Below are 9,269 nucleotides of genomic sequence, written 5' to 3'. Positions count from 1 at the left end.
CATACTAGTATTTTATCTTAATAGTAGCAAACCTTGCGTATTTTAAAAAGTCACATGTAAATAGTAGAAAAATCTTCAATGTTAGATTAAATAAATTGTCATAGTCAATTTTATCATAACTATGAACTTCTTTTAACCATTCTTAGTTATTATCTCACTTTAAAATGTAAAACAGAATGAGTAAGAAATGAAGACTGGCATAACCCCACACAATTTGGCATTTTCAAATGCATTAAGGTTTGATCCTAGTCTTTGCAGATCTCAGAATTTGCTAGAGAGACAAGTAAGCAAATAATGGCAGACAGAAAAGACTGTACCTCAAGTGAAGCCAGAATTCTGTAGATGAGCAGAATCTCTTCATCAGGAACCCCTGAGTCTGTTTGCATGCCACACTGTTATTCTTCCAGCTAAAGCAGGGCAGGGTTTTCCATGGAATGTGATGGACCAGTCACGGTACTGATTTAGAAAAGCCACACGGCAAGTGTAAGAAGAGTTTAGACCCAGTGCCCCTGGAGTTCATGCTGTATGCTTATGGCTTTTGGTGAGAGGAACCATGACAACAGATGAATAGGACCCGTCAAGGATGTTGTAACCCCATGTTGATTTTCAGTCAGATAAGAGTGAAGGGTATAAAAAATGTAATCTCATTTTTTCCCAATGTCACAAAATTAACAGTTTAATTTTCACCATGCAAAAGAAACCAAAAGATATCAAAGTCAGACAACTATTTCTTCATTGGTATTTCAACACAAATAGAGAAAGGATAATTTTTGGTGCTAGTTTTACATGATCAACAGCATAAAATAACAGAAGATTGGGCATATAAAGTTTACATTTTATTTATTTATTTATTTATTTATTTATTTATTTTATTTATTTTTTTTGCAGAACCGGGGATTGAACTCAGACCCTTGTACTTGCCAGGCAAGTGCTTATTCTACTGAGCCATCTCCCCGGCCCCATTAAAGTTTACATTTTATAGTAAATGTGTATTAGAGAAATTTTTAAATAACAAAAAATGAATGCAGGATTAACAGTGGTGTGGGGGAAGTAACAGTGCAAAGGCACAAGCACTCACTTCCAAGGAGTGCCCACTTTGTGTAGCTTGGAGAAGCTCTCCCAAAGAAGAGGAAAAGAAGTGTTCCAGGATGATGAAAAGAAATGAGCTAGGTTGGGAGGTGGAGCACAGATGTCTGAGATAGAAAGAAGAGAATTACAAAAGCTAGAAAGCGTTTTGCAGAAAACATTTTAAAAATTGGACTAAAACTGCCCATAAACCAATTTTTGAATATAGAATTTGGGGGTCAAATTTAATTCAGTTTTTCATCAGCCTCTTATAGGAGTTTAGGCTGATTATGTAATTATTGTAACGCTTGGCTATCTCTTTTTTTTAAATCTAATGATGGCATATATAGCTAAAACACACAAAATGCAGTAGTAAACAGGGGCCATGTTACCATCTTCAATTCAGTTCTTCTATTCTACAGGGTATGACTCTGGTACCTCCCAATTTAACATAGTTTTGTTAATCCTCCAATACATTGGGTGTTTATCTTTGCAACTGAAAGTCTTATTTTTATATTAATTCAAAATTAGAGAAAATTGAGATGAAAAACTCACTAGAAAAGTTTGTTGTATCTAATTTGAAGTGAAAATCTAAAGTATTTCAGATCTAGGTAAGAAACAATCATTATTGGGGAGAACTGACATCATAATTTCAAATTTTAAATTTAAAAACCTGCTAAATATACTATTTTATAGGCCTGTTAAGTTTTGTTTTTTATTTTGTTTTTTGGCAGTACCAGGGATCAATCTCAGGACCTTGAGTTTGCCAGGCAAGCACTTATTCCACTGAATTATCTCTCAGGAACCCCCTAGACCTGCTAACTTTGAATGATCCTTTTCAAATCAGTTAGTTGGCTTCTGTTATCATTGTCCTATTTCTGATTTACTTGTAGAATTGCTTCTAAATATGACTTTTCTCATCCCATAACTAAAGTACTACCTTTGGCTCTTGAATTGCCAACAATCACTTTCTCAATTTTTCTCTCCTCTTTCTGCTTTTGACAATATATATTACTATTGAACCTCATTGTCAGTTCCCCAAGCCTGCCCTTTAATAAGTCTTCTGATCTTCTTTTTTCTAGTCTAATGACCAGAACAGATGCGTCACCAGTCCTCCAAGTGATCCGACATTTTCTGTCGCTGACTGTATAAATTTACTTCTACTACAGACAAACAGACTTCAATCATATGTTGTGACTACACACTACAGAGATTTCTTGTATAACAGTATCCAATGTCTTCCTCCTTTCCTTTTTTCCCATAATTTTCTTCTCTCTCTTTTTTATAATAGGCTGCACAGGATATTTCTTAAATGTATTAAGGGCTATAAAGGTAAACAACCATATTTTATGGTAGAAATATGTATTTCATAACTTTTTCTTGCATATAGTAAACAGGTAGGTTGCTAGTGAAAAGATGTAATTTTATAAATAGTGTAATACAATATTACATTATGTGATGAAATTAAACCATAAGGATTTTAGGTTTTATTTGGAATTTAGATATTCATAACTCTTGTTCTATTTTCTTAGCAGTTCATAAGAGATTCTTATAGTTACAACTTAGAGACTAGCTATAACTGGCAGATGGGCTTTGCTTATCTTTAGTGTTAATCAATAAAATGAAGTTGACCTTGTATCTGACAGAACACAGAAAATTTTATTTTCTGAAGGGACTTTCAAAGTAAATGTAAAAACTTGTGGACTATAGAAAAGAGGAAGTGGATTGCTACGAACATAACTAGAGAAACAAATAGTATCACAAAGCTGAGTTAGAGAGACAAAACATAACAAATGAGTCTACATGGATAAAAAGAAGTGTTGAGATATACGGAGTCACAATCTGACTTAGCTACAGATGGAAGGCTGGTTTACTCTAAAATGACGACAATTTGCTAAAGTTTTTTTGTATTGTCTGAGGGTTGTTTGTCCAGCTCTGCCTGTTCAACTATGTTCCTTTAACAAATAACCACAGTGATACTATGAAAGGCATTTCTAAAAACATGTTTTGGATACTTTGTTATCCAAAGCTTTTCAGAAATTTTATTTAAATGAAAAAGAACTCATTCTACCAATTAGATAGTTGTTTACAAATATTTTATATGTAGTAATAAGATTAATAGGTTGTTTACCTATGTGAAAAACTAGTACAATTTTGCTCCAAATTGTGATGACATTTCTGTACTACACACACATTTCCTCATTATCTATGAGATCTGACCTACCAATGTATATAACATCCATATACTGCAAAAGCTTACATATAATACATGTATTATAATATCTTCTCTTACATTTAAAATACTCTCTTTGCCTTAATCACTTTAGTTTGGGAAAGGATTATGGCTCAATTCCACCTCTCAAATTATGAGGAATCAGAATATATAACAAGGATTAAACTAAACGTGTATTAAAAGAGTAAAGAAGTCATTGCAGCAAAACTAATCATCATTTAGATTATCGGTAGAAGACGATTCATAAATAAAGGATTGCACAAAAAGTTATGTAGATGCTGCATTTGGGCAGCCAAATGTTTTAGCTTTTACAAATGAAAAACTCCCTAAGCAGCTTATGGAAGAAAGTAATCATTCAAATTACAAACTTAAGAATTTCAAATTACATACTTCATCACATTGAGTCCATTTTAACTTACTGAGCAGATTTGGAATAGCGGAATGAGATAATTACTTAGTGTTTCAAGTCAATGGGAAGCAGTCTTCCCGTGCATGCAATTTGTTTCCTGTATAATTGTTATAGCCAATAAGTTGGAGAATTGCTGAGAATGTATTTCTAGAAAACAGTTAAAATGTTCTAAGTTGTGTTCAACAATATGGATTTTACAGATCCTTTTATTTTCCTTAGTAATTTCCCTTAACAGGATAAGTTTTTAAGTACTTCTACTTTTTGGGAACCTGATTTTATGAGATAGGTTTTGAGAGGTTGGGAAAGATGTAAGGAAATATTTTTACTCCCAGTGAATTTCCTGAATTAAAGAAAAATATGGCTAAATAAATGGCGTGCCTGTATTTGAAGTTCATGTCTGACAACTACATTGGACTGTGTATGTTAATTCTTTATTAATTTCTCAAGAAATTTTTAAAAACTATTTTATAAATTTCTTTCTCTACTGGGGACTAAAGCTACAGCCTTCACCTTAACCTATAATCATTTTTTTTTTTTTTCCTTTTGAGACACTGTCTTGCCAATTTGCCCAGATAGGACTCAAATTTGGAATCCTCCTGCATCTGCCTCCTACGTTTTAGAATTGTAGGTAGACACCAACAAATCTGTTTAAATGTGTAGCAATTTTTATTCATTTTCAACTACCTGAACGACCCTCAAAAGTGTGAATAAACTGTTTTGGAATTTCTTTTTTAAAAATTCAACAATACAAGGCAAGATAAGTCAATATTAGCGTGAAACTCAAAAATATTTATTTTTAAAAGAATAGTCCCATGGGCCAGTTAAGTAGCTCAGTGAATTAAAGTGCCTGCTTAGGCAGATGCAGGGACAGGGATTCAATCCCCGGAGCTTGCTGTGCCATCCCTGCCCCCACGCCATGCTGAGATGGTGATTGAGACTGGGCTTGGTGGGGCCCGCCTGTAATCCCAGTACTTGGGAGGGTGTAAACAAAAGGATCACTCTGAGTCCTATCTACACAGTGAGACCCTGTAGACCCTGTAGATCCTGCCCTAAAGTACAGGAAAAAAAATAGTTCCCTCAGAATGCTTCTTCACCACTTGAAGTACTTTACTGTACTATAAGCCTCACAGCTTATGTTCCTGGAGATTTGAAAACGTCAACCAGTTATATTATTATAAAATTTCAATCTCAGCCTCCCTGGCAATTTTCCATGAGGTGTGGGAGCGTACTAAATTTTTTGGGTAGTTCAGCATGATATAGAATACTTTAAAACATTATTGAGATTTTTCATGGTTATTGAAGGAAATTAAAAAATCATTATTTCCTAATCCCAACTTTGAAATGTGTGACACATTGTCAGTCATCCTTATCTTTCAAAGACATTACAGTGTGAATTTGACTTGTATGAATAATATTAATATTCTTGCCCCAGCAATAACCTGATACCAGGATAAACACTGCTATTGTAGCAAATGTAAAATCTAGCTGTCTGGGATGGGCAGCTGATCTCAGCTTTAAAACGTTAGGGTCGCAAAATGTAGTGGGGACTGAACAATGAAGAAGACTTATTACTCTTTTTAATGCTGACTCTATGAAAGTAAATGAAAGAAAGCTCATGCAAATCAAGGACAAATTCTGAGCTCTGAAGCTGTGAGTTAGGCAAAATGTATTGCTGATTAATCTTGGCAGCCTACTCCCTTTTATTATTTTAAATTTATATCATATTATCTAGCAATATAGTTTTCACATTGCTTATTAAGGCCTTCAAGGAAACTATTTTTGCTCAAATAGCATATTTTCCTTACTGAGAAGGAAGCTGTTACCCAGACTTTGGTTTAAGTTCGTCTTTGTAGGAGGGAGGGAAAGTCAGTCCCACTGTATTCATTTAGTGGTGTTAGTCCTCAGTGCAGCTGTAGAAAGAAACACTAGTAGATCAGGGTAGATGATCTAGAAGCATTTTTTGGTTGAACGTTTTCATGTGTTATGTAACATTTGTAGTACCGAGCTTTTTCATAGTAATGGCTCTTAAAAACAAATGTTTATGTATTTATTTATTTGGGTCTTCTTATGCATCTTGAACTTGTAGTGATCTTCCTGTCTCAGCCTCCCCAGCCCTAAGATTACAGGCATGCACTACCATGCCCAGTTTTGGTGGCTGGCTCAGTGTGCCTGGGGTTCTGGGGGCCGGCACAGCGTGTGGTCTCAGGGATCGAACCTGTGTTCTTGCACTTGCCAAGCAGGCAGTTTGACCACCGGGGCTATCTCTCTAGCCCCAGATATTAGCTTTTAGTATATATTTTGCAACCTATAGTCAATATACCTCATCATCTTAAAACTTTTGTGAATGTAATAACTTATAATTCAAGAATTTTTAAAAATATCTCCTACATAAGGAGAAAAAATATAAAAGCAAAATGAAGGATGAAGAAAGTCTACAAAATGATGCAGGATATGGATGGGAAAGCTTGTTTTGACATTCCAGTCTTTCAGGCCAGCCAAATAGCTCAGAGGATTAAAGCATCTGCTTATGCAGATGCGGCGGTTGGGAGTTTGATTCCCTAGGTCTGCCGTGCCAGACCACTGAGCCATCTCACCTGTCCTTGTGAATCAGCAGGCTAAGCACCTACTTGGGGAGGTGCAGGGACCAAGGTTTGATCCCTGGTCCAGCATGCCACAGCAGCTCTGCCCTTGAGGGCAGCCTGAGCTAGAGACCAAGTCTAGGCATGGTAGCACACGCCTGTAATCCCAGTGCTGAAGAAGCTGAAAACGGGATGATCACTATGAGTCTGACCTGTGTAGTGAGACCCTGTACCAGATACATAAATGGAAAAAAAATTGATTCACAACCTTTGAAACATGTGTGGAAGAGTGCAAAAGACCTGCTTGCGTACAGGAGAGCTGAAAGATGCAGTTGGAAGCTTGGAGCTCAGTGCAGTATCCCATGTGAGTCCATGCCCAGAGGTCGGAGAGTCCGTGATAGAACCTTAAAGAGTCTTTGCTGAAGGCTGAGGAGTCGGTGCTGGAAGACAAGGGATGACATCCAGGGTGAAAGGGACGACCAAACTCTGCTGACAAAATGGAACCAAGCCTTCCGTCATTTTTCTTGATAACGCTTTGGTGACAGTCCTCCCTAGAGAGGGTCTTCTATACCTAGAACTATGTGAGCCAATTTATTTGGCCATTTCTTATTCAGGTTGAAATGACCAGTTAACTAACACACTTGACAATTTAGATTCCTTAGTATTAATTGAATTAATGTTAGAATTAATTGCTAGAGTATTTGGTGTTGAAGTACTTGTAGCAAACTTATGTAAATGAAAATTTTCTTATATTTTATCACTTTACCCAAACTCATGGACAGAGTAGATGATACAGTCAGAATGTGAAGCCAGGGGCATCTCTAATCAGTCCACACTCTTCACAATTATTAATATCTCTTGCATAAATAGCCTTGCCCTAGGTATCTTATGCGTGGTATTTAATTTAAGCTTCTTTTATTTTCTGAGATTATTAGCATAAAACTATCAACCTTTTTTATGAACTAAGATATACAAGATAAGAAGTGGCTAAAGATGCCAGGAAACTCTTCATTCTAACCCTCTCACCACTCTATGCTGTTTTCTAGCTGGAAAACCATTTGATTGTGTTCCATTAGCCACTCTTTCTCCTATTAAGGTGTGGAGATTAGCCTCTTTACAGGTAGGTGTAGGCAGGACCATGGAGCATCTACTACACTAACATTCACACACCCCGCAAGGTGAGCACAATCATATTTTCATTTGGAAATTTTCTCTTACCTCAGGAAATAGGTCATAACCTCTTTGATATGTTTTCAGAACACTATGACCAAAAGAAAGAAAAAAAGACAGACAGACAGACAGACAGACAGACAGACAGACAGACAGACAGACAGACAGACTACGGCCTTCACTATGTCACCGTTGAATTTTCACAGTTGCATTTTCATTTTATTTATCAGTTAGCTTCATTTCCACTAGATCTCATGATCAATGCGCATGTAGACAGTGTCGTTTGGTCCATTAGGTCCCAGAGGCAAGTGTCCTACCCTAGCCACAGTAAAGGGACCATGAGTACAGAAGAACTAGAAATACTCAATAGAGACCAAGGCAAGAACAAATCAGAGTTAGTGTTATTCAACACTAATGCTGCCAATCAAGTAGGGAACAAGTAGAAGGGAGCCTTGGTTCAGGTAGTTAATTCTTTCCAAAATTCTGGTTCTGAACTGAATTGGACATGAATTGAATCAAATACTTTATTCCTGCTTTTCTAACTTAATTGAAATGGAAAAAGCCTCCATTGAAGGCATCTGTAGTGAGTAATTTAGGAATGGGACATTTGGAAAACTGTCTTTGGCCTCTGCTGGAATTGATTTTGGAATTGGTCCCAGTATGGAGCTAGTGAGGTACTACAGGCAGGGTCTTCTAGTTGAGTTGACTTCCTTCATGTAGCCCCTGCATATGGGCTGTAGGGTTGATAAGAGCTTCGCACAGAGGTTACCGATCAGCTCTCAGCAACTTTCAGAGATAGCATCTCATGTCGTGTACTTTTATGAATAAATTCTAGTCATGAGGAAGATCCTCATAGTTGCTCTTATTTTAAGATAGATAGTGAAAGAACTCTGAATTTCCCCAAATTCCACAGGTAACCCTGAATTTTTCAACTCAATATTATGAAGAACAAAAGTACAGGACAATACCTCTAGTGGCACTTCAGAATGTCACCTTTATTACAGCTGCATTCTTCAGTGTGCCACTTTCTTGTGCCCTAAGAATTTATTTCAGACTACAGAATTGTACTTTTATGTACAACTATGTATTAGTACAGTATAATAAAATGTAGTGTCCCATAACAAACTATTTATATGATATTCCTTCTTTGTTTCTAGGCAGGGTACCATCTGTCCATGATCCATTAGTTAAGACTGAGTTATCCTATTATGTGAGGATGCTATTGCAAATGGTTTGCATGTTAAGGAGTCCCTTATCACTCTGTCTGTCCAGACAGTTCAGTCCTGTGTAGGCAGAAGGGATCATCGTGTCTGATGTAACATGGATTCTTAGCATGCATATTTTGATAGAGCAGGTTTAAAATATCTGGATTAGAGAAAACTGCAAAGCTCAATCAATTATACAAAGTACTTAATGGGAAAAGAGTACTATTTCTTATACAGTTGTGTTTTCACACCTAACATTTTCTTTTTTTCTGGTAATTTTTTAAAAGAATGACTCTGCAATTCTGAAATACAATCAATGCATAATTCCACTGTCTCACACTTGTGAATGCTGTTGATTTTGAATGTCCCCCAAAGTTCTCGTGCTTATGGCCTGCTTGGACCACATCCTGAGTCTCTATCGGAGATGACGGAAGCTTCAGTAGCTACAGCTTAATCGAAGAAAGCTATGTCACTGGATGTCACCTACAAATGATATGGCACATCTCTATTTCCTCTTTTTTGTGCAATGAGTCTTAACCTACCACAATCCGTGATGTTCTGCCTTAGTAGAGGCTGCAAAAATGCTGAACTGTGGTCAGACCATGAAT

This window comes from Octodon degus, unplaced genomic scaffold, assembly GCF_000260255.1.
Source record: "Octodon degus isolate 3935 unplaced genomic scaffold, OctDeg1.0 scaffold00252, whole genome shotgun sequence".
NCBI classification, from domain to species: Eukaryota; Metazoa; Chordata; class Mammalia; order Rodentia; family Octodontidae; genus Octodon; species Octodon degus.
The sequence above is the reverse complement of the archived record's forward strand: the minus strand, read 5'-3'. Positions refer to the sequence as shown.